Source organism: Zalophus californianus, chromosome 12 (genome assembly GCF_009762305.2).
Source record: "Zalophus californianus isolate mZalCal1 chromosome 12, mZalCal1.pri.v2, whole genome shotgun sequence".
Lineage (NCBI taxonomy): Eukaryota > Metazoa > Chordata > Mammalia > Carnivora > Otariidae > Zalophus > Zalophus californianus.
Window position 1 is genome coordinate 76,359,779 of NC_045606.1, and position 25,734 is coordinate 76,385,512.

At 35.4% G+C, this 25,734-nt stretch overlaps 1 protein-coding gene and 1 pseudogene across 1 annotated transcript in view; both read left to right on the forward strand.

The window, feature by feature from the left end:
* KCND2 (potassium voltage-gated channel subfamily D member 2) overlaps positions 1-25,734 on the forward strand; it is a 489,234-nt gene that overhangs the window by 52,291 nt on the left and 411,209 nt on the right. The window lies entirely within an intron of this gene.
* Positions 499-15,200, forward strand: LOC113911792 (annotated as a pseudogene).

The following is a 25,734-nucleotide window of genomic DNA, read 5'->3' on the forward strand; positions in this document are numbered from 1 at the left end:
AAAGAGTGATCATATCTGCAGGGGGGAATTAAGGAAACATTCACAAAAGAAAGGTCACTGTAGTATGGTCTGATAGAATGAATATGGCACTGCCCAGTGTTCAAGATTGGAGAGTATCCAAGGACTAACAGATGCAAAACCTGTAAATATGAGAATTTGGTATGTCTTCGTGGTTCCGTGTGTGTGTGCGAAGCTTATCTATCATGCAACCAGCGCAAAGCCACATGGGCAGCAAATTAGGGAAATACCTCTCGTTCTACAAAAGGACTTATACTTTATCCTGTCAAAGACAGGGACTGGCTAAAGAATTTCAAATCAAGAAGTAACAATGTGGCTGTGCTTTGAAAAATTGAAGTGGTTTGAAATTGAAAGCAGAAAAGCCAATTAAGAGTCTATTGTAATGGCTTAAAAGGAAGAAAATGAGAAGGAAGATGTAGTAAAGGAGAAAGACACCACTTTTAGAAAATAGAAGTGAAGGGATAGAGTGACTGACAGAAAATGCGAGTTGGTGGGAGGAGGGTGATCGCTCTCTCTAACCTGGTTGATAGATTCAGAGTAGGACGAGACAAAGAATGCAAGAACAGTAGTTTTGTTGAAGAAGAGGAGTTCATTTTTGAATATATTAAGGCTAAAGTATCTGTGGAGATGTTTGGGAACCTACAACAAAGTACTTTATGACTGAATGTAGGATTCTTCAGGGTGCCTATGTGGCTATGCTTGGAATCCGTGTCCAAAATGCATTGTTTGAGAGTACTCAGTCCATGATACCTTCCTAGCTTTCAGTGCTATCCTTTCCATTCACATATTCATGTGTTCGTTAATAAATTCATTCAACAGATATTTGTAGATTTTGCTAGGTAGGCACATGAATGCATCATTAAAGACCACAGTCCAGCCTTCCACTATTTTAATTTAGCAGGGAATACTTTAGAAGTAAACTAACAGAGTATTGTGTGGTAAGCGCAGATTGACTGCATTCAAAAATAGTAGTTTATTATTTAATTGACATTTATGCAATATTAAGACAAACAAGTAGGTAATTATTACATAGTTGTGTTTCTACCTATGGATTTCCTGTGTACATCATTAGAATATTTATTTGTTAGAAAAAATAATGATTTTAAACATAATTTGTCTAAGGTCTTTATTTTTGTGATATTAATAAGCCTTGTTTATTGAACATTTTATTGTCCTCCACATTTTATATTTAAATGTTGTTTGTTGTTTGTATTCTGTTATTAAAACTATAATAATGTGTTTACACTTTAAATTAAAAAGTATCTCAGAAATGGAGATTCCATATGTGAAGGTACATCGCTTTGTGCCTAGCAGAGATGCACATCCATGCTTTTTTTTCCCATGTTTTTTTACTTTCCTTTCTAGTCCCTTCACGTATGCTGTCTAATGTTCTAGTTATGTCCAACACACTTGCTCTTCCATACTTCCTTATTAAGTCTTTGAAATAAGAAACCAAATTTAGGATGTCTTTCTGTTCTCATTGATCCCTATCATTATTAATCATTTACACAATAAGCATTTATTGAGTACCCAAAATATAACATTCAGGAGATGTTGAGATACATAAAATATGCCTTAAGTGCATTACAGAAACTCAGAAGAGGTTACATTTATGGTACTGAGAAAATATGAGCAGGAAATTGCTTAAAAATGCCCATAAAAAGTGGGTAATGATATTACAAGTAGAGAGAATAAGTTTAAAGAGTCATAGGCTTTAAATAAGTATATAGGAGGCAGGAGCTGGTTCGGGCAGCCCGAGAGCAGCACGTGTGGAAGGAAGTCATGTAGGCTGAGAAAGGTAGGCTATGTCAGATGGTGAAAGGTTTGTTGTGGCTTAGCAAGAAATTTAAGGGTTTTTTTGGATTTTGTTTGTCTATTTGTTAGACACTGAGAGATGCCAATTATTTTAATCAGGAGAATGATATGGGTACATGATTTTAAAGGGTGCCTCTTTTCATATAAGACAGGATGGACGGGACCCCTGGGAGGCTCAGTCAGTTAAGCATCTGCCTTCGGCTCAGGTCATGATCCCGGGTTCCTGGGATCGAGCCCCACATGGAGTCAAGCCCTGCATGGCATAGGGCTCCCTACCCAGGGGGAGTCTGCTTCTGCCTCTGCCCCTCCCCCTGCTCGTGCACCCTCTCTCGTACACACACTCTCTGTCTCTCTGAAATAAAGTCTTAAAAAAAATAAAGGATGGACTGAAGAGCAGAGATGCTGAACATGTTAGCACATAGTTATTTTAGTGCTAAATGGAGTTATTAAACTCTATTCATGTGTGTGTGTTATGTGTGTGTACGTGTTTATGTGTGATTTCTAAAAAAATGCACGTTGAATATGTATGTTTTGTAGGGAGGCATACAGGGTGTTTGGTACAGATACAGAACTTTTATAGAAAGTGTACTGAATTGGGTCAGGTTAGTACCTATCTGTGTCAATGGAAGATGATTACTGAGTATTAAGTATTGAGACCAGGATATTAGCTGAAGAGGAATGGGGAGATTAGAGTAATTTTTATCTCCACAAGTCAGTACTGCCATTTTAACAACCATGTTTGTTTGTCTTTCATTATTTTCAGTGTGATTGAAAGGTAATTACTGGTAGCGTGTTAAATAATGTGTAAGATAAGGTAAAAGTAGATATGGTCACTGAAATGTATGTTTTAAAAATGGAAAATATACTAGAATTAATAAAGTACACACTGCTTATCTAAAAATTAATTATTAAAATTAAAATGAAGCAAAGCACAAAACAAATATTTGTCAAGCAGCACCAACAGTTGTGAAGTTTTATGTTTTCATTTTTGGCATGCCATATATGCTTTTTGTGATATATATTTTTTCAGAACTATAAATGACAAATTGATTTTGAACAAATGAGTACAAGAAACACTTTAAGAATATCTGTTGAACTGACAGAAGCTACACGTATAGGGTAAGTGATTAAGAAGTGGAAAAAAGGCAATTTGGATAATAAAACAGAAAAAAAATAAGACTGATGGAATGATTTAATCCACAGTATAAAGGTTTTGGAACCTAATCCATTACATGAAGTCTCTATAAGGTCCTAAAGAGAAGCTATCATAAAACATCTGGAATATCTACAAAGTAACAATTTACTGGAAAGGGAACTAGAATTGGGAGGAAGAAGTTCATGGTCAAGGTTGATAGCTCAGATTAATTGTCCCTATATTATTTATTTGGTCATTCTTATGTTTTTCAACATAATAACTTGACAAAGAATCTTTACTTCTCTGAAAACCAACTTCATGTTTTATTGTAAACCCGTGGGAGAAACAGTCTAAAACATCTATTTTGCCTTTTTTAATTTTTGTTACTAAGTAAAGAAAATATAATTTCTGGTGAAATAAATCAGCATTGCAGTGAAAAACTTACTTAAAAAAAAATTGATATAGTGGCACCTGGCTGGCTCAGTTGGTAGAGCATGCAGCTCTTGATTTTGGGGTCTTGAGTTCAAGACCCACATTGAGTGTAAAGTTTACAGGAAGGAAGGAAGGAATGGAAGGAGAGGAAAAGAAAGGAAAGGAAAGGAAAGGAGGAAGGAAATTTAAAAATAATCTCAAAAATAATAGTTTAGTTCATATCACATTTTATGTCAAAATTAAAAATAATATCAAAAATAATAGGCTAGTTCATATCACATTTTATGTCAAATATAAGCTACCCTTATTTAATGGGGACTTATAAGTTTTGGAAATGTAAGGAAATTCAACCCTCAGTTGTTCCAGATTCCTTACTTTGCAGATGAGGGAACTTAGACCCAGGGAAATTAAATGCCTCCCATGAGGTAGGGGCAAAATCCAACTCCCTTCCCCGGTCTGTTTCTTTCTGCTACACGGCGTTGACGTGTATGTCATATGTTCAAGTTTAAAGTATTTTAAAGGAAACAGTTCATAAAGCAAACAAAATGATTTCTAGTTATTGTAACATTTTTCTATCTTGAGATTATTTTAATCTTGCATAGTTTAAGATATTATGTATACTTCACATTTAAGGAAAGAAATATATATATTTTAGTTTTGCCACTGATATAACCTAACATTTAGAAAATTTTCATAGCCTGTTACCTGGGTGTTAGGTTACTGTGACAATGAAAGATGGCATCCTCTCTTTGTTTGCTAGTTCATTATTAATATTTTCTATCACTTGGGTAAAAGTCAGCATTATTGGCAAGATATAGAATATCTTTGTCTTGTGGTAACATGATCTGTTCCCTTTTTGGTGTTCTGTCAGTGAATACATGGCTTTTTATCTAGTGTCATTAAACTGAAATTTTAAAACTAAATTCTAGATATTACCAAAAGTAATCCTTTACTATAAAGGTAATTTTCTGATTTATAATACAAAATAAAACAGTTCTGAAACAAAGTCACTTAGCGTTTTGGTTTTAGGGAATAGGTTAAAATAACAACCCAGAAGAAAACTTGTTAATATTTCAAAGTAGAATTGGCCATTTTAAAATAACACTGTTGTCTTGGAGATTAACATCGAAGCAGTAGTGTTGACATGGGCCTCCACGTGTGGTGACCTTTGGCCATAAAGCATCCCAGTACTCCCAGCCGACATCAACAAGAAGGCACGAGAATAATAGCTCAATTACCAGTGAAATTAGCAACCCGGGTTTCCAAAGTTTTCCTTAATTGTACAAATTGATTTCTCTAAAAACAGAAGTTTGATAAATAACATGTGGTTGAGCTCACATAAAAACTTACAAATGAAAGCATCTCTGGGCACGTTCTACTTTCTTAAGTTAATATATTATTGAACTATCATTTGTGTATAAATTTAAATATTTATATTGAGTAAAGATATGACTGTCAATTGATAAATTGAATGTGTAATCCCTTAATTGGGAAAGATGACTCAAAAACACTTGTGTGCTAATGGGCCCTACTCTTCTTTTGAGCTGCCTGAGCAAAGCACTCTGATAAATTGAACGTAACCTTTTTAGTATAGCTCAATGATAAATATTTCATTACTTTATGACAGAGTAGAATAGAGAAATGACATTTGTTTTATGCTTTGATCATGGACATCTGGCCAAAACAAAAACAAAACAAAAAAGAAAGAAAAAATGGAAATTTTTGACTTAACTCCAAAAAATTCGAAAGGAAAAGTGATTACATATAATATTTGCATTAATCTACTTCTTAAAGTAACTTGTTCAATTACAACAATATGAATAAATGTGCATAAGCATCCATGTATATTTATAGATATGGAAGTAAAATTAAAAAATAATTGATAGTCTACTATTATAGGGGAGATATATTTTATTTGGTCTCCAAACTGGAGAATTAGAACTCTTTGAGGACATTGTACAGAATTATCATCAGATCCTACCAAAATAGAGACTCAATATTTAATTTTTTGGTCAGTATTTATTCAATTCGTTCTTTCACTTGTTTTACAAATATGTATAGAGAGTCTATTTGTTTATCTTCTCTCTTGCCCGCAAGAATGTAAACTGCAAGAAAGCAGTGACATGGACTGCCTTGATTATACCTTGTACTACCAACTATGCCGTCACAGTAATAGGCCTTCAATAAACATTGATGAATGAATGAATGCCAGTTTCTGAACTGTGTGTTAGGTATATGCTCCTCACCAAAACAAGTGTGGCCTACATATATTAATGTCCAGCTGAGATGGTGGAGCTAGGATGAAAAAATCAAATACTTAATCAATAAATATTTAATGATAATTGTGTTCAACAATAGGAAGAAAAAAGGATTTTTTTTTTCCAGATGTGAAAATGTCACTCTTGTTTGATAGTAAATCTTCCACATTGCCATAAAATATGCATTCTACAAGGCTCACCAAATTACTTAAGTTTAGGCTCAAAAAGAGAAAGGTAAAGAATATGTAGTCTAAGAATTTCTGGAAGTTTATATTCTAGAATTAAGGGTGTGAATTTGCATATAGTTACTTATGGTGACCTATTAGCATAAAAGGCCTTTAGAGATTGCAGGTACTAGTACACAGGAGCTACATTAAACCTTTAAGATGCAGATGTTCCAACATGAGTTTTCAGACACAGCTCTAGGAAGAAACCTTAATGATCACTAAATTCAGAAGGTGTTTGTAAATGTTTTCATCTCCACATTTATCTAAAATGTTTCTTCTACAACCTAGTTAATGTTTTGAATTCTATCTCCCTCTCCTTTGCATCAAGAGTTACTCTCCTAAAACTAAATAGGAGGATTTAAACAATACTATAGACAAAATTTTGTTTGCTAGAATCGATCCCAATTGCAGCAGCTAAAGAAATTTATAAGTTAATAAAGTTACAGGAAATAATAAATTCTAATATGAGGCACTTAATATACTGCTTAACACCTTTGTAGCCTTTGTTGTGCTTACTCAACCCTGTTTTCATCATGGAGGAATGGAAAAACATGCAAACTCAGATTTTTGAAAGAAGTACAGAGATAATCACCCGCACTATACAAGGTGACTTCTTTTATTTATTTTTTTTTAAAGATTTTATTTATTTATTTGAGAGAGAGAGAATGAGAGAGAGAGAGCACATCAGAGGGGATAGGGTCAGAGGGAGAAGCAGACTCCCTGCCGAGCAGGGAGCCTGATGCGGGACTCGATCCTGGGATTCCAGGATCATGACCTGAGCCGAAGGCAGGCGCCTAACCAACTGAGCCACCCAGGCGCCCCAAGGTGACTTCTTTTAGAAAGTTATAAACAGGGTGCCTGGGTGGCTCAGTTGGTTAAGCACCTGCCTTCGGCTCAGGTCATGATCCTGGAGTCCCGGGATAGAGTCCCCCATTGGTCTCCCTGCTCAGCGGGGGGTCTCTTTCTCCCTCTGACCCTCCTCCCTCTCATGCTCTCTCTCTCTCATTCTCTCTCAAATAAATAAATAAAATCTTAAAAAAAGTTATAAACATAACCTCTTTTAAAAAAACAACACACTGTCCCAAATCATTTACAAGTTTTTGGAATTTATTTTTAATTGAGTTACGTATAAAACTTTGTGAAAATATCTATTACATAATATAATTAACTTCCCACTGAGTCCTTTCTGTTTTGGTTGAGTTTGAAAGTATGCCACAGCAACTGTGTCACTAATTCCACAGATTTGGTGTTGTCCTCCATCTCACTGAGCACCTATTAAGATCTATAACACATACCTACCAAGACATATATTTTAATTTCACTCAGTTACTTCCTATAATTATTCCACCTGCTACAGCTCTTGTATTTTATTTGTATCTTATGATGTAATATCATGGCATTCCCAACTGGTCTTCGTGATGGCATCTTTCAATGGTTCAGTCTCTTTTGATGGACTTTCTATTGCTTAGTTACACAGAATACAGCACAGCTCTTGTGAGGTGTTATAAAAAGACTTCCTAAGTACTTAGATAGTCAAATTCATTATTAACTTTTTACTCAATAGTTGGCAATACTTATTGAATATTTACTTTATGCTATGCTCTCTGTCTTATTTAATTTTTAGAACCACCCTATCAGGTAGATACTGTTATTATTCTAACATTGTAAGTGAGGAACTTGGTGGTTATGAAGTAATTTGGCAACAGCCATATAGCTGGTGAATAGTAAAACTGGAAATCAAACCAGGATTGTCTGTTTCCAATGTAAGCATGCTTAAGGTCTGTGCTATGAATAGACAGATATGTTGAATTATGGCCTCAGGAGGAGACATTTTATCTTAAATAATAAATTAATGAATAAGTGAGTGAATTAGTACGTAAAATGTATCTCAACACTAAAGAAAAGCAGGAAGATATTATCAAGAATTGAGGAAAATTTCTAATCCAGAGGTTGCTTATCTTTGATTTTCACATTTTAGTTCTTAGCTTCAGAATAGGAAAATAACTTTTTTAAACTTATATATGAGAAGCATAGGCATATTACAGCCTTTATTTTCCCTCAAGTATTAGGAGTCTAAATATACATTCAAGGGGCACCTGGATGGCTCAGTCGGTTTAGCCTCCAACTCTTGATTTTAGCTCAGGTATGATCTCAGGTTTGTGAGATAGAGCCCCACATTGGGCTCCGTGCTGGGATTGGAGCCTGCTTAAGATTCTCTCTCTCTCTCCCTCTCCCTCTGCCCCTCACTCCCCTGCTCTCTCTCAAAAAAAAAATAAAAATAAATAAAAAATATACCTTCAAATTTGTTTTAGTGGTATGTTCTTTATCATACAAATTATGTGAGTTAATAGATGATATATCAGTAAGTATATATTTAATATTTGTGAAACTCAGCTTTCAGTACTTTTTAACATATGTTTTTATCTCACTAAAGTCATCTGGGAAATGCCATAAAAATATCTCACTATAAATTGTTCAATTGGTTACTTATTTGCCCTGTCTTAATTCAGTTATGAATCCCCTTAACCTAGCTAATGGGCAGCTACTGTAATCTACTGCCATGGAAATAAAATAATATCATGTGGTAAGATGAAACTACAAGATAATGAAAATATAACTAACTTATTATGTATTTATACCCATGCATATTTTCTGATTCAGAACCTTAATATGAATTTTCCTTGCCATTTCAAAATTAAGTTACATCTCCCAAGAGTTTATTCTGATGTTGTTTTCGTGAAAATACAAAATTTAATGAATTTTAAAGGAGATCATTTTTGCTTTTCCCTATAGAAAATGGAGGACTTTTGGCAAATAAAATGAGGACACATATCTTTTTCTGGTCATTTTGTCTTTTCTGATCTAGCACTCCTGCTTTCTCAAGTCCTTTTTGACAATGAATGAACTATATTCTGAGCTCTGGCATTTGCAGTGATTTGATAAAAATCTTTTAAACTGTCCTTAAACTGGCCTCTCTAGATGTCAAATAACTGATTCTGAGTAGGCACTGGAGGAAGTTCTTCCTGCTTTTATCCACACAATTGGGAGTTTTAGAGAGTCTGATGAATTTCCGATTTTAGAAAAATGTGGAAAATGCTTGCTGATTATGCTGCAAATTTGTCCGTCCCCACGTTGTTTATTCATGACTTTAAAAGCAGCATATACTACAATTTATTTTACATCTATAGATTGTTAGGTAGAATGTTCCATTAATATTCACCATTTAGAAGTATTTTTCATTTGTTGCTTCCTTTTGTTTTGCTATAAATAAAACAAGATCCATAGAGGCAGTGTATTGATCGCTCTCTAGAACTACACAGGCTCGCTTGGAACCCAGCTCCCCATTCACTAGATATGGGAAACTTGGGCAAGTTGCTTACACTTTATAATGTCAGTTTCCTCCTCTGTAAAATTAGGATCATAAAATACCTACTCTAGAAGGATGTTTTAAGGATAGATGAGTCTTTAAATACATAGAAAAGTGCCTAGCATGTTAAAAAAAAAATCAGTAAGCATTAGCTAACATTACTATTTTCAATATGGACTTTTTTCTTTTTATCAAACTCAAACACAAAGCTGATGAAATAAGCAAAAGGCACAAGAAACCGCGCTCATATCAAAGTGATGGATGAGTTCCATTTTAGAATGTGAAAAATGACAGAACAATCATGCAGGTGCAGAGAAATTAATATATGTAGATATTTGGGTATTTCATTATTTTTGTGCTGCTGTTTCTAAATGGAGCAGGATGCTTTCAACACCTCAGAAAGGATTTTAAAAATAGATTATAAAGTATCAATGTTGTTAACTATGTAAAATCTACATACAAATGTAACTGCAATTGGACTGAGGAATGAAACAGGTTTCAATTGATCTGAAGATGAAAAATAACAAGAAAATTAGGTTGAAAATAACCTTTTAGAAAACAAAAATTGTGTGGCATGACTTTTGTTCTTTATCATTTTTTTTAAGATTTCCAAACAGAGCCATTTTCCTGTTTTAGTTTTTTACACTATTAGAGTTTAACAGCCAGAAGAGCATGAAACCTTTAAGGAAACAACATTTTTCCAGATTTAAATTTTAATCATATGTCTTATTGAACTTCCTCACTTTTATTAATAGAAAAACAGTAACATTCAGGCAAATTAATATTATTTTAATTATAATTTTGTCTTTTTATGATTGTAACTTATAATGAAAAAGGATCAAGGTAAAGTCCCTTTTCTTTTTTATCCTTTAAGAAATATTGTTTTTAATGGTTCTAAATTTTGGTAGCTTTCAAAATTATTTTTTCCTTGGCCTAGCGTCCTGGGTGTATTTTTCATAAGAAAGAAAGAGGGAAAGAGCTAAGGAGGGAGAGACAGAGAGGAAGGAAGGAGAGGGAAAGGAAAGGAAAGGAAGAAAGGAAGAAGTTAAGAGAGAGGAAGAAAGAAGTGTGGAGTTAGGGAAGGGATTGGAAAGGGATTTTGCTGGCACTTATCATATTAGCAGAAATAATCAGAGAAGTGTTTTTGCTTTGTTTTAGCTTTCATAACATGACAAGTAACTGAAGAAATTAACAATGAGTATAACAGAGTAACTACCCTTATAATTTGTCTTCTGAAACAACATATAAGTATTTGTCATGTTAAAAGAAAAAATACCACCATAATAAATTATCTTGTAGCTCTTCTGAAGTGAAAGAATCCAAAGAACTCTCGAAAGTCACCCTGAAGCTTTGGCTGCACATTTAAATTCAATATTCTAAGTTCCAAGAGTTGGACATTCAACTGACTACACCACCCAAGTGCCCCTAAGTTGTTGTTATTTTTAAGTAAACTCTGTGCCCAGTGTGGTGGGGCTACAACTCACAACCCCAAGATCAAGAGTCATGTGCTCTACTGACTGAGCCAGCTAGGCATCCCAGCTCTAAGACTGCGAAATACCTTAATTGTACCCCTTTCTCTGTAGCCATAGACCCCCTTTTTTTGTTTCTCCTCTTAAAATTTCACTTGTGTCCCATCCTTCTGCTCTTTCATTTTTTTTTTTTTTTTTTTTTACCCCATTAATCACCTCCTCTTTGGAAGCAGAGATGTTGTGGAGACCTTCTGTATGCTCATCTTACCTGATCTTTCTGTTGCTTTTAACATTTTAAATACCAGCCCCCCCCCAACCTGCAGTGCCATTGAATTTAAGTTGATATTACTGATTGTCTCCAACATCTACAGCAGTGGTATCAGTAGAATGTAAAGTAAGCAAGTGAACATCAGAAGCAGCTCTTTATCTTCCATCAAATTAAAACAATAATAAAATAGTTAACTCCTTAAAATACCAAAGAAATGCAAGTAGCCACTTGTGGAATCATCTTTTAAATGCTCCTAACTTGAAGCCAATGATCAGCTCCTTTTGTGGCATATTAAAGCTTATATTTAGCATTGTCAAATGAGAGATGTTAAGCAATAAGGCACATATATTTTGTTTGTGCTTATAAATCAATGATAACATTTATGAAACAGGGTTGAGGGTACTAATTATGTCAAGTAAGAAAAAATAGGTAAATCTGGCTGACTTTGTTGGAAAGTTCTTTATTAAAACGTAAGAAACCCAAATACAGTTAGCTTTTCATTTAATCAAGTTGTGTTTCCAGTATAAATGAATGGCTATTGAAGTCTTTATATCCCGTACTTTTCTTAAACGCTTCACTGAATGTTTAATACTCTGGCATCCCAGTTTAGAGCTTCTTTTAAAGGAGTCTTTTCATAAAACTTGGGACAGAAACCTGCTCTAGATGACCGCATGGAGAGTTGTACAAAAGAGAAACAAATTATAAAAGCTCAGTGTTACTTGGTTGCTTAAAATTTTCTCTTCCTCTTTCTTTTTACAAAAAAAAAAATGGGATTAATCAATGACCTACTTTAGTTTCTAGAGCCTAAGTAGTTGAAATTTTTATATAAAGGTTCATATAAAATCATTTTATTAAGTGAAAAGGGAACTAGACAATCTTTTTGAACCTAAGCAAACAAAAATTTAGCCAAAATAATAAAGAGCTTATTTAACACATTCAAAATTACTTTACTTCACATACTCTCTTAAATTGTATAAATCAATACCCTCATCCAGAGTTGCTGTGAATAGTCTTCAGTGTTTTCGGTATCTTCTAGAATTAATCTTTATGACTAGCATTCCCTACAGTATCCTCTGTCCATTGGAAGTGCACGGGGCTGACCTGGGTCTGATTCTGTTTGAACCAGTTGTGTATGTTAATTCTGATGTGTTAAGACAATTGACACTCAGCAGGATTAAGTTATCTGGAAAGGAGATTCATAATTTTTTCCTTGACTTTTTCATTGGTCTATTGCAAGAAATAAAGGAAACATTATTTGTTTCTAAACAAGAGATTGTAACTACAGATTAATTGATGTAATTGTATTCAAATGAGACTTTACTACTTGGCTGGGTCCCATGAAGGATTAGTTTCTTTCTACACTTGCAGATGGTTGCTGTCAATCACCAGAAGAAATGGATGATAAAACATAGACAGATTCTTAGAAATTCTACCCCAATTGTTGAAAAGCAACCCAAATCTTAATGAAACCAACGGTTTCCAAGAAAGCGTTTTAGGACCTTTGCCATATGGCACAGTTTGAAGGGTAAGAAGAAAAAATTGTGGGAAGCACCTAAATACTGTTTTTTTCAAAATATAGTCTACAGATTACATAAGTTCTGACTCCCTGAAATTTAACTGATTATATTACAATTATTCGTTTATTTTGATCAACACAGATATTTCAACTAACCAGTTCTATCCATAGTAATAGTGATACTGGATTCAGTAGAATTAGCTATTTACATTAATGAATATAAGTTATTGTTGCCAAACTACTACTTCACTTCATGCATCTCTAGACAATCTCTGAGAGCCATTTTCCAAAATACTTTCCAAAACATCTTTTAGCACTTCAGATCTTAACTACTTGTGAGTAAGTTTAAAAAAATGTTTATTTTAAAATGCCATGTAAATATAATCATTTTTAGTTTATGTAAATGAGTTATAATCAGAATTTTGCTGCAGTGGTGGGAAAAACTAGGTTCTTGAGATAAAAAAATTTTTAACCTTTTAAGCGACTTTTATTTTGGTTTCTATTACAATGTATAGATCTTTAAAAAGAACATGGATCAACCTAACTAAGTTTAGAAGAAGAAATGGGGGGCGTGTTCATATCACATGAGCATCAAAAGAGGTAAAAAAGCATGGCAGGTTAGCCTAAAGAATAATATATTCAAGCATCAAAATAGAAATTTTAAGTATTTGAATCGATACCATTCTGAAGAAACATAGGTCAACTATGTTTCTGTAGTGACTTATGTATCCTTATAGAGAGGTGGTAATTGTTCCTGACTTGGAGGATGCATTTTCAGGAGTAAAAAGTACCTTCTGAGAGCATGCAAACCAGCCATTCAATGACACTCAATAAAACCACATTTTCCGTATTCCAGCGTGTAAAGGTATTCCACTGGGATCACTTGCCCTCCGATAGGGACAAAACAGTATGTATCTCACTTCATCTTAAAATTCGCACAGGTACTTGGGTCACCAGTAGAAATAATTTATTTGCATCACCCCCAGGACCCAACATAGTAAAATATCACAAGCCTTCCTAGTATGTAAGTTGTTTGGGCATAAGATCTTAATCTGTGCTGCAGTAAATAAAGAAAAACTAGCTTCTCCCTTTATCCTGACTCTTTCCCCCAGAGTAGGATAATGTCTTGGTTTAGGAATCTATTTTCCAAGGTGGATGTGACAAGCACCAGAGGTGGACTGTGCTAAGTCCCTGCCAGGTCACACTCCTCCTCCACTGAGGAGGTCAAGGCTGGGGGGAGTAGAATTGGGTTTCAAGAAGTAATCCAAGAGGACGTATAGTGTCGCTGTTACTCTGAGGAGAGAACAGTCATAGAAGGGTACAAAAATGCAATAAAACCTTTAACTTGGAGAAACAAAACCATACTCCAAGGAAGCATCATCAGCATCACCACCAGCATCACCACCGCCACCAATACCTGCAAATGAACAAGCCAGCAGCCAAAGTAAAGGCTTGACTACTGACCTGAAGAATTTTAGGAAACTAGGAGAGAAGAACTTCACCCAATGTAGCCGGCTCTTTGTGGGCAATCTTCCTCCTGACATCACTGAGGAGGAGACGAGGAAACAACTTGAGAAATATGGGATGTCAGGCAAAGTCCTCATTCATAAGGATAAGGGCTTTGGTTTTATCCGCTTGGAAACACGAACCCTAGGGCAGATGGCCAAAGTAGAGCTGGACAACGTGTTGCTCCGTGGAAGGCAGCTGCATGTGCGCTTTGCCTGCCATAGTACATCCCTGACAGTCTGAAACCTTCCCTGGTGATTCCAATGAACTGCTGGAGGAAGCCTTTTTGGCCAGGTGGAAAGGGCTGTAGTCCTCATGGATGATCGAGTAAGGCCCTCAGGAAAAGGCACTGCTGAATTCTCAGGGAAGCCAACGGCTCGGAAAGCTCTGGACAGGTGCAGTGAAGGTTCCTTCCTGTTAACCACATTGCCCTGGCCTGTGACTGTGGAGCCCATGGACCAGTTGGATGATGAAGAGGGACTTCCAGGAAAGCTGGTGATAAAGAACCAGCAGTTTCACAAGGAGGGAGAGCAGCCACCCGGATCTGCACAGCCTGGCTCCTCTGAGTGTGAGTATGCCCCGTGCTGGAAAGCACTCAGTGAGATGGAGAAGCAGCAGCAGGACCAAGTGGACCACAGCATCAAGAAGCTCGTGAGAAGCTGGAGATGGAGATGGAGGCTGCTTGCCATGAGCACCACGTCATGCTAATGAGACAGGATTTGATGAGGCGTCAAGAAGAACTTCAGAGGATGGAAGAGCTGCACAGCCAAGAAGGGCAAAAACGAAAGCAACTGGAGCTCAAGCAGGAGGAGGAGGGCAGGCTCCGTGAGGAAGAGATGTGGTGGCAACAGGGAGAAATGAGGCAGCGACAGCAGGAAGGATTCAAGGGAACATGCCCTGATGTGAGAGAACAGGAGATAGGGATGGGCCAGTGGCTGTGGAAGGTGCTATGGGCATCAACAACAGAGGCTCCATGCCCCCTGCTCCAGTACCAGCTGGTACCCCAGCTCCTCCAGGACCGGTCACCATGGTGCCAGATGGAACCTTGGGATCGATCCCACCAACAACTGAATGCTTTGGCCAAGCTGCTGCAATGGAAGGAATTGGGGCAATTGGTGGAACCCCTCCTGCATTCATCCATGCAGTTCCTGGAGCTGAATTTGCTCCAAACGAATGTCTCCGATACTAATAAAAATTTCAATGTCTAGTTTCCCCAAAACCCTTAAAAGAAGGACCCTTGTTGGACTAGCCTGAATTCTGCCCTGGAAAAGTGTTAGGGATTTCTCCCAATAGTTAGGTCTTCCTTGCCTGTACTACTCTGAGTGTGTTTGCTGGAGGCTGAGGGTAAGGGAGGGGCGATATTTAACAAATCAGTTCTGTGTGGTATATCTTTTAACTAATTGATCCTGTGTGGTGCATTTCTGAAGTTTCATGTGATTGCTGAGGGCCTAGAGGTGTGGGGTGGGGAGGAACTATGGCAAAATGGATCCAGTTAGAGCCCCCATTAATCTTTTTTTTATTTTTTTATTGTTATGTTAATCACCATACATTACATCATTAGTTTTTGATGTAGTGTTCCATGATTTATTTTGATCATTCCTTTCTTTGTCCATCCTATTGTATTTGCTTTCTCATTCTTATACCCTCCAACCCCAGAGACACTGCCACATACACCACAAAAGCAAACATCCGCCAATGACCTTAGCCCCATTGTTCCATTCACTCACAGGTGGGAATTCAGGCAAATGTCCACAGAGGTCACAGACAACATACATAGGGTTCTGTTATATCCTGTATATTACCCCTTCATGTCCTAAGGAAGACATTTGCTCTTAGAGATTTTCATTTTAGTGTATCTTTAAAAAAATCTTGTGTTAAGTTGCTTCCAACTTTTTTCCCGGGTAAGGACAACCCAGGAACGGCCCTTTTGTGTCTATGAGGTTGCTGTTCACAGATTTTCTTGATAGGCCTCGTACAATCTTGGGAACAGGGTTACTGTGTGCTAAAGGTCAGACAGTAGCTCTGAGCCTTGCCTGTCTTAGGTAGTTATGCTGTGCATTTTTTTACTGATGTACCATGTATGATTTGTCCCTGATATCTTTGGAGTTTTTCTGAGAAATAGAGCAGTAATGCAGCATCAACTTACTAAAATACACTTTAAGCCTTAAAAAAAAAAAGGAGTAATCCAGATATAAGGCATATAAACGACCTTGATAGCAAGACATGGTTTTTCTGTGTCTTTTTCTTTTTTAATTTACTTCTTTCCTTCCCTTCATTGGCAGCAGTAGTATGGGGATTGCCATTTCATAGTAAAACTTCCCTCAAGTTACTGCATTAGAAGCACAATTTAATTACTACATTCATATTAATCATGAGTTTTGTTTTGTTTTATTTGGCTCAAATACTTAAATTTAGGGAAGCACTAAGAAGCAATATCACAACTAATACTGCAAAGAAGTAAACATATCCTAATGTAAAAACTCAAAACTCTACATCCTAGTTATTTTTTTACATCCTAGTTATTTTTTGCTTAACCCTATTGTTTAAGGTGGGATATATATATAGTTACAGATTTTTCGTTTTTTTTTAATCCCCTTTCTCGTTTATTTGTCATGAGAAGTATTCAATCAGAAGTCATCAAACCCCTTGTTAAGAATATTATATAATTTATGTAAGGAGAGGATGGGTAACTATATTGGATTATAGCTATAGACATTTCCAAATCTGAAAGTGTGTGATTCTGTGAATAATCACCCTGCTTTCCCACTATAATCTCCTAGACCTGAGATTCCCCTAAGTTGTTCGTATTATCTTCCGTGATGAAAGTGTCACCTCCTTTTATTTCTTCCTTGCAGTCATATATGGCTTAAATTGAGCTCTTTCCAAGTCCCTTGACACATTCTGTCTTTGAAGGCTGGTTCCATATTTGGTAGAAATGTATTTTTTCTTATAGCTTATCAACATACACATATACCTAGTGGCAATAAGATTTATGTTAGAAATGGATAATTACACAAACCATTTAGATTCTAAATTTTGATCAAGTCAACACAATCCTTCTTCATGTAGAGAGAGTTATTCCAGTTCTCTTTGAGTTAAGTACTTTTCTGAAACATTAAGTTGTGCTAATGGTAGATGGCAGGCAGGATGAGGGAAAAAAAGTAGAGAGATACACCCAGTGCATAAGTATCAGCTAGGACATTTGTTAAAATCTCCAAGTGGAGACAGGGGTGGGGTTAAGGGTGTACAGATCTCATGTATGTATATATGAATGTATGTGTGTATAATTAACATACTGTGTTACTATATTAGTCTCAGGTGTCCAATGTAATGATTTAACAATTCTATATATTTCTCAGTGTTCAATCAAGATAAGTGTACTCTTAAGCCCCTTTGTCTGTTTCACCAATCCCCTCACCTCCTTTTCTTCTGGCAACCAACCATTTGTTCTTTATATTTAAGAGTCTGGTTTTTTGTTTGTCTCTTTCTTTTTGTTTGTTTTGTTTCTTAAATTCCACATATTAGTGAAATTATATGGCATTTGTCTTCCTCTGACTGACTTATTTCACTTAGCATTATACCTTCTAGGTCTATCCATGTTGTTGCAAATGGAAAGATTACATTTTTTTTTTTTTTATGTCTGAGTAATATTCCATCGTATCCGTGTATCAGTCTGTATGCATTTATGTATGGATGGACACTGGGCTGCTTCCATATCTTGGCTATTGTAAATAATGCTGCAATAAATATAGGGATGCATATGTCTTTTCAAATTAGTGTTTTCACTTTTGGGGGGGTAAATATCCAGTAGTGGGACAGCTGAATCATATAGTATTTCTATTTTTTAATTTTTTGAGGAATTTCTATACTGTTTTCCACAGTGACTGTACCAACTTGCATTCCTACCGATAGTGCACAAGGGTTCCTTTTTCTCCACATCCTCACCAATACTTGTTATTTCTTGTGTTTTTTATTTTAACCATTCTGACAGGTGTGAGGTGATATCTCACGTGGTTTTGATTTGCATTTCCCTGATGATGAGTGATGTTGAACAGCTTTTCATATGCCTCTTACCCATCTATGTCCTCTTTGGAAAAATACCTGTTCAGGTCCTCTGCCCATTTTTTAATCAGATTATTTATTATTTTTTTTCTCATGTTGAGTTGTATAAATTCCCTATGTATTTTGGATTTTAACCCCTAATTGGATATCTCATATGCAGGTATCTTCTCCAGTCAGTAGGTTCCCTTTTTGTTTTGTTGGTAGTTCCCTTTGCTGTGCAAAAGATTTTTGTTTTGGTGAAGTACCAATAGTAGTTTGATTTTGCTTTTGTTTCTTTTGCCTGAGGAGACAGATCTAGAAAAATGTTTCTATGGCCAATGTCAAAGAAATTACTGCCTATGTTTTCTTCTAGGAGTTTTATGGTTTTAGCTGTCACATTTAGGTCCTTAATCCATTTTCAGTTTATTGTGTGTATGGTTTAAGACAACGGTCCAGTTTCATTCTTTTGCATGTAGCTGTCCAGTTTTCCCAGGACCATCTATTGGAGAGACTGTCTTTTCCGCATTGTATATTCCTGCCTCCTCTGTCAAAGCTTAACTGACCATATAATTACGGGTTTATTTCTGGGCTCTCTATTCTGTGCTTTTGATCTATATGTCTATTTTTGTGCCAGTACCATACTGTTTTGATTATTACAGCTTTGTAGTATATCTTGAAATCTGGGATTGTGATACCTCCAGCTTTGTTCTTCTTTCTCAAGATTACTTTGGCTATCCTTGGGGTCTTTTGTGTTTCCGTACAAATTTTAAGATTATTTGTTCTAGTCCTGTGAAAAATGTCATTGGTATTTTGGTAGGAATTGCATTAAATCTGTAGTTTGCTTTGAGTAGTATGGACGTTTTTAACAATATTCGTTCTTTCAACCCATGAGCGTGGAGTTTCATCCCAATTTGTTTGTGTCATCTTCAATTTCTTTCATCAGTTTTATAGTTTTGGAGTACAGGTCTTTCACCACCTTGGTTGAATTTTTTTCCTAGGTATTTTGTTATTTTTGGTGCAATTCTAAGTGGGATTGTTTTCTTAATTTCTCTTTCTGCTACTTAATTATTAGCATATAGAAATGCAACAGAATTCTGTGTATTAATTTTGTAATCTGTGACTTTACTGAATTCATTTATCAGTTCTAGTAATTTTTGGTAGATTCGTCATGGTTTTCTAAATACAGTATTATGCCATCTGCAAATAGTGAAAGTTTTACTTCTTCCTTACCAAACTGGATGACTTTTATTCCTTTTTTTTTTTTTTTTTTTTGTCTGATTGCTGTGGTTAAGACTTCCAGTACTATGTTGAATAAAAGTGGTGAGGTGGACATCCTTGTTTTTTCCTGATTCTAGAGGATAAGTTTTTCATCATTGAGTATAATGTTAGCTGTTGAGGTATTTTTTTTTTAAATGGTCTGTATTTTTTCAAAGGATCACTAGGTAATGTGAACGAATACTAAAATTAAAATAAACACTGGTTCAAGAAGTTATTTTCTCTCCAGTAATGATTTGTTTATAACCCCAAACACTGTGTCCCCACTTGAAATGAAAAGATTGACCATGCAGTGAGTATTTAGTTAGCATTTGGTTTGACCTGCTTTTTTTCTCTTTGTGGAACTTATATGTGGAAAACAGAAAAAATAATAGATGTCCCTTATACCTTACACATATTTATACTTATCACACTGCAGAATATGACCCACATCTTTAAAATATTATATTTTAGTTTTGAAACAAAAATAACCATATAATATTATTTTCCTTCACCTGGAAAACCAACAGCAGTTCTTTCATTTATTTAACTTTTGCATATAGGTGACTTAAAACATGAAGGATATTGCGAATGAGTTTTCATGCAGGTAGCAATTTTTACAATTTAAGTTGATGTTATTTTTAAATCTATTCAAGCAGAGATTATCATACCTAATGTGTATATGACATAAAATATCAGAATCTAGCAAAGATTCCATTTAGTGAGGCTCTATCAGCTTAGAGTATACAGGGAAACAGCAGTATAGACTACTAGGAAGAACACTGCAATAAGAGTCAGTAGACCTGTTGAGAAGTTGTTTTTTTAAATGTCTTTCACTTTAGTTCCTCTATCAGTAAACATTGTCAGGTTGGAATAGATTACTGGTAAACTCCCTTCCCATTCTAAAATTGTATTTCCATAACTTCTGTTTTCCAAGAAACTAATATGCACGTGTGTATAAAAGTACATTTAAGCAAGCATATGTATATAAAATATATATATAATGGCAAAACAAGAACACCAAGTATAGGAGGTCTTTGGAAGAAAAGTACTCAATGAGAATCAGTTTACAGAAATTTTAATGAGGTGTGTTTGTTGTTTTGAAAACAGAGTTTTCCTATTTTCTAGCATAGTATCAAGAACTTGCTCCTTCTGAGAAATGATTCTAAGACACTCTGTTCTTTTGAAGTTTTTAAAAGTTTTTATTGAGCCGCACAGAATAAAGTCTATTTGAACATGATAAGCTGACATGGTGAATCAGAAATGTCAAGCTGTTTTACATTTCAGAGTCTCACAGTAATAAAAATTGTCCTTTAATCCATTAAATATAACATCTTTACACAAGAGAATTCTGAAAGGAAGATCTTTAGAAATTTGAAGAGTTTAATGATATTACTGAGTACTTACAGTTGTTATTCATGATTTCTGTGTTGTATTTAGGCATCCTAATTATGAATATTTCATTGTCTCCTATAATTTTATAACTTCTTTTAAATTTATTTGTATCACAGTGTGCTATGCTGAGCAGAAGCCCAAAGCATAATTAAAATATGAAATACTTCCACAATTCGGACATGGTGGTTAGGTTTTCTTTTTTTTTTCAGTACCTCTTTCAGCTCACCTACTAGTAGAAAGTACAGTGTTTTTTCTAAGTGATGTAGTTAGTCTTTGCCTGAATTATTTTGGGAGGGAAACTTTTTGAAGGCTTTGTTTAATCTAAATTATGTCCATTCTTTTATTCTTGTTTTCACCTTTCTAATGTGAGATGGATTTATTAGAACATAGTATAATGGTGTTTTGAAGTTACCTATGGAATTCTCTACCTCAGATTATCATGAATTATATCTCTCTAGGTCAGGTATATCTTGCTGGTACTATTTTTTCAACCTCATTGTTTTATCGTGAGAAAACTTATAAAATAATTTCAATTTCAAAATGAGTGAGTGTTTTTCATGTTCTTTTGAGGTCTGTCTTTATACAGACTCTTAATAAAGCTTTAAACCTGACTTCAGTGAATAAATATTTTTTAAATTATCATTTATTATAGTAGTCATTTGGTTTATTCAGTAGACATCTATTTAAATTCACTAAAGGTTTTCTGTACAGAATAGAATATGGTGAAGGGCGCTAATCTAGTAAGCAAGAAAACTGGTTTCTGATTCTAACATCGCTATTTCCCTTAATTGCTATGTAATCTTAGGCAACATTAAATAACCTTGACTTTTGATTTTCTCACCACAAACCATGTAAAAGGTCCCCTGTTACTGCAGTATTCAAGAAAAGACCAGAAAATTAATATGGTAAAACATGCAGAAGAAATATAAACATTACATGCATGACTGGATTATATAACCTTTAAGGTTCTTTACAATTTTAAGTCTATTGTTTTATATACAGAATTATGAATTATCCTTTAGATGTGGACCATCGTATTTCAATTATCAAGGACAAATTTCCAGTTCTCTTTAGAGCTGGTGTGTGTGTGTACATAAGTATGCATGTGTGGGTTTGACCAAGCTTATACTATATTATTTTATACATTTATTATTTTATATCTTTATTGAGCATTTATCACATGTCCAGCACTGTTCGGGGCACTAGGGTTACATTAGGGGAACACACACACAAATTATTTAGATACCGGAAAGTGGTAAGTGCTAATAAAAACATAGAGCAGAAGAAAAGAAAAGGAAATCAGGTTGCATTTTTTACTTAGGTGATCAGAGTTGACCTCATTGAGAAGGTGGCATCTGAGCAAAGACGAAATAGTTAAAGAAAATAAGCAAGCAGATATCTAAAGGACAACATTTCAAGAAGGAGTTATACTAGCACAAACCTATAAGGCATAAATATGCCTAGTAAATTCACTGGGTAGTAAAGTCAGGCAGTTGGAGGTGAATGAGTGAGGAAACAGTTAGATCAAAAAAGGAAGGGGAAGCTGATCTTGTAATCACCGTAGTATCTTGTTGTGACTTGAGTTTTACTCTGAGAAGAGGAACTAGTAGACAGTTTGGAACAGAGGAAAGATGTGATCTAATTTGGATTTTACTCTGACTGTTGTGCTGAAAGAGTTTGCAGCTAGATGGAAGCAGGAATCAGTTAATAAATGATTACAATAATCATTGGAGTAATAATAATGGCTTGGTATCAAGGTAGTAGCAATGGAAATTTTGAAGATTGGGTTCTGACTATATTTTAAGCAATTACAACAGGAGTTCCAACAAATTTGATATGAATGTGAGAATAGAAAAATCTGGAATGAAGCCAAGAGTTTTGTTTCAGCAACTGAAAGGATGGGACATCATCCATTTGAGTGAGAAATGGAAAAGACTCAGTAAAATAGGTTTGCAGGGACAAGGGGGATGAGAGGTTCAGTTTTACACATGTTGATTTGGAGATAACTATTTGACATCTCAGTGGATCTGTCAGGTAGGCAGTTGTATACGTGAGTTTAAAGTTCGGAAGACACATCTGGGCAAGACATATACATTTGGGTGATAATGAGCATATTGCTGTTATTAAAGTTATGTGCTGATTGAGGTAACAGTGTAGTGGATGTAGACAGAGAAGAGGAAAGGATAAAGAACTGAGATCTGAGAACTCCAGTGTTAAGAGGTCTGGAAGAGGAAGAGAAACCAACAGAAGAGATTGAGGTGGAAGAATAATGTTGTTAGAAGAGAAGCAAGAGTGTGGTATAATAGAAGCCACGTGAATAAAATATATAAGCACAATATCCTTGATGTTGATAAGTTTCAAGAACTGAAAAGTGACCATCAGATATAGCAATTTGGATGTAATTGGCGATCTTGACAGGAATAGTTTTGGTGTAATAATCAGGGGGCAAATCTGATTGGCAAAGATTATGGAAGAAGAGGAGAAATGGAATTCTGTGTTACTGAGTATAGTCAAATATCTCAAGATATTTTGCTACAAAAGGGAAAAAGATAATCAGAGTTATAGTTGTTAGGTGAAATGGGACTTAATGGAGGATTTTTTTAAGATGGGAAAAGAATATATATATATATATATATTTTGCTGGTGGTATTCATCTCTACTACATAAGAAAAAATAATGCAGCATTATGTGGTTCTTGGATAGGTGATAGGAAATTGTATTTAGTGCACAAGGGAAGGTTTTAGGAAGGAGTAAATATCATTTATTTCCAGAAACCTGAGAGAGATTTGGGTTCAGTTGTGGGTTGACATATGTGGCTATGAGAGTTCCTGGAGATTCTTTCTAGTTGCTTTAATTTTCTCAGTGAAAAAAGAAGTAAAGTCATCACATTGGAGTATTAGGATGGACATGTTGGAAATTTAAGAGGAAAGGAGAAAAGGGGCGCCTGGGTGTCTCAGTTGGTTAAGCATCTGCCTTCAGCTGGGATCATGGTCCTGGGTCCTGGGGTTCTGGGATTAAGCCCCAGGTTGGGCACCGCATTCAGCTCAGTGGAAAGTCTGTCCCTCCCTCCCCTCCCCGCCCCCAGCTCGTGCTCTTTCTCACACACTCTCACTCACTTTCTCAAATAAATGAAAAAAGTCTTTAAAGAAGAAAGGAGAAGGTATGAAATAGTCCTCCAGGATAGTAGAAAGTACATGAACTAGTGAAATATAGTTGATTGTGGGCAGGCTTAGGGGACCTCCAACAGTTTGTCAAATTGAATTTAAGGTACAATTATTCAGAGCTCTTGTGTATTTCTGCATGCATATTTAGCTGCCACATGCAGGTGCTGAAGAAGCAAAGAGTTAGTTTTAAGCAGGATTGTAATTTTGCCTAGTAAATGTAGTTGAGGGGCATTGAGATGTTTATAGTTCAACTGATTGATGGTCACAGTGGATTGTTTTTCAGTTGAGATACTAGAGCAAATGAGCTGAAAAGATAGGAGATGATGATCAGAGAACTGGATGCATGAAACAGATTATGGAAATATGGGCCTTCCTTGTAATGAATAGGTCTAGAAATGACCAGGGCACTGATTGGTTAAAACAACATGGATGACAAGATATTTAGAGGAAAGAAGAGCAAGCAATCAAAAGGCCAAATTTCAGGAAGGGTCATATATGTATATACTGAAATTATCTATAATTAAATCAAGAGTTATGCTGGAAAGAGAGGCAGGAGCTAAAATACTTGAGAAACATGGAGGAGTTAATTGCAAGATCATCCAGTGACTGCAACAGTGAAAGTAATGAACAATATAATCTAATGACAATAGAGTAAATGCTATAATTTATAGGGAGCAGGGAAGAAAAAAGGGTGTAGAAACAATCCTAAGAATGAAAGTGGCCATCTTCAATGTGACCACATTGATAAAAGGCAATCTCTTACATGATTTTTAAAACTTTCTTATGGCTAGCATAATGTAGAAACTCATTAAATAATAACTAATTAACTTGAGTGTTGATATTAGGATAGAGAAGTAAAGTACTTCAAACAAAAGTGTCATAAAAAATATGTAGATTAGCAGTACTAGAGAGAGTTCTGTGTTAGAAAGAGAAAGTGTGAAAGAATAAGGCAGTTGTGAGTTCCAGTCACAGCTCTGCCATTTACGAGCTAAGTTCTTTATTAAGGTGTTTCATCTCTGCAATGGGGAGAAAAACTAGTACCTCACAGAGTCATTGTGAGGGGTAAGAACAGCAATTTATGTAAAGCACCTGGCACAGAATAAGCATCTAATTAATGTTAGTTCCCTCCCTTTAAAGTAGAGATTCAAATACTGAACATCTTTACAAGGTACCACAACAAAGATAGACGTCTGAGGAAATAATGTCTATTTCCATCACCACTGATAAATGATTCATGAACTCATTCATACACCAACTGTGTGTTATTTCAGTGACTTGAAAATGTGCTTGTGGACTCTTAGTTGGTTTTTTTTTTTTTTTTTCAATTTCTGGCTTTATATCACTTATTATAACACATACTGGGAACAACAGTCACAAAAAGAAAATCTGGACACACAAGGGCGCCTGGGTGGCTCTGTCGTTAAACGTCTGCCTTCGGCTCAGGTCATGATCCCAGGGTCCTGGGATTGAGCCCCACATCAGGCTCCCTGCTCTGCGGGAAGCCTGCTGCTCCCTCTCCCACTCCCCCTGCTTGTGTTCCCTTTCTCGCTGTCTCTCTCTCTGTCAAAAAATAAATAAAATCTTAAAAGAAAAAAAAAAGAAAATCTGGACATTATCATTTTCTTTTTAGTGAATCTAAAGCAAGCATTATTTTTTTCTTTTACTTTCTTAAGCATATAACTGTATTAAAAAATTAGAGTATTTCATGAATAGTGAAAGGCATATAATTCAATGATAATATGACAAGTTGGAAAACGATATGTATTTTCCATTAAAATATACTGATGTTGAATGAATGTTATTAAACAATTGTCGTTGGTTGTATAGAGAATTTTAAAGATTTATTTATTTGAGAGAGAAAGAGAGAGT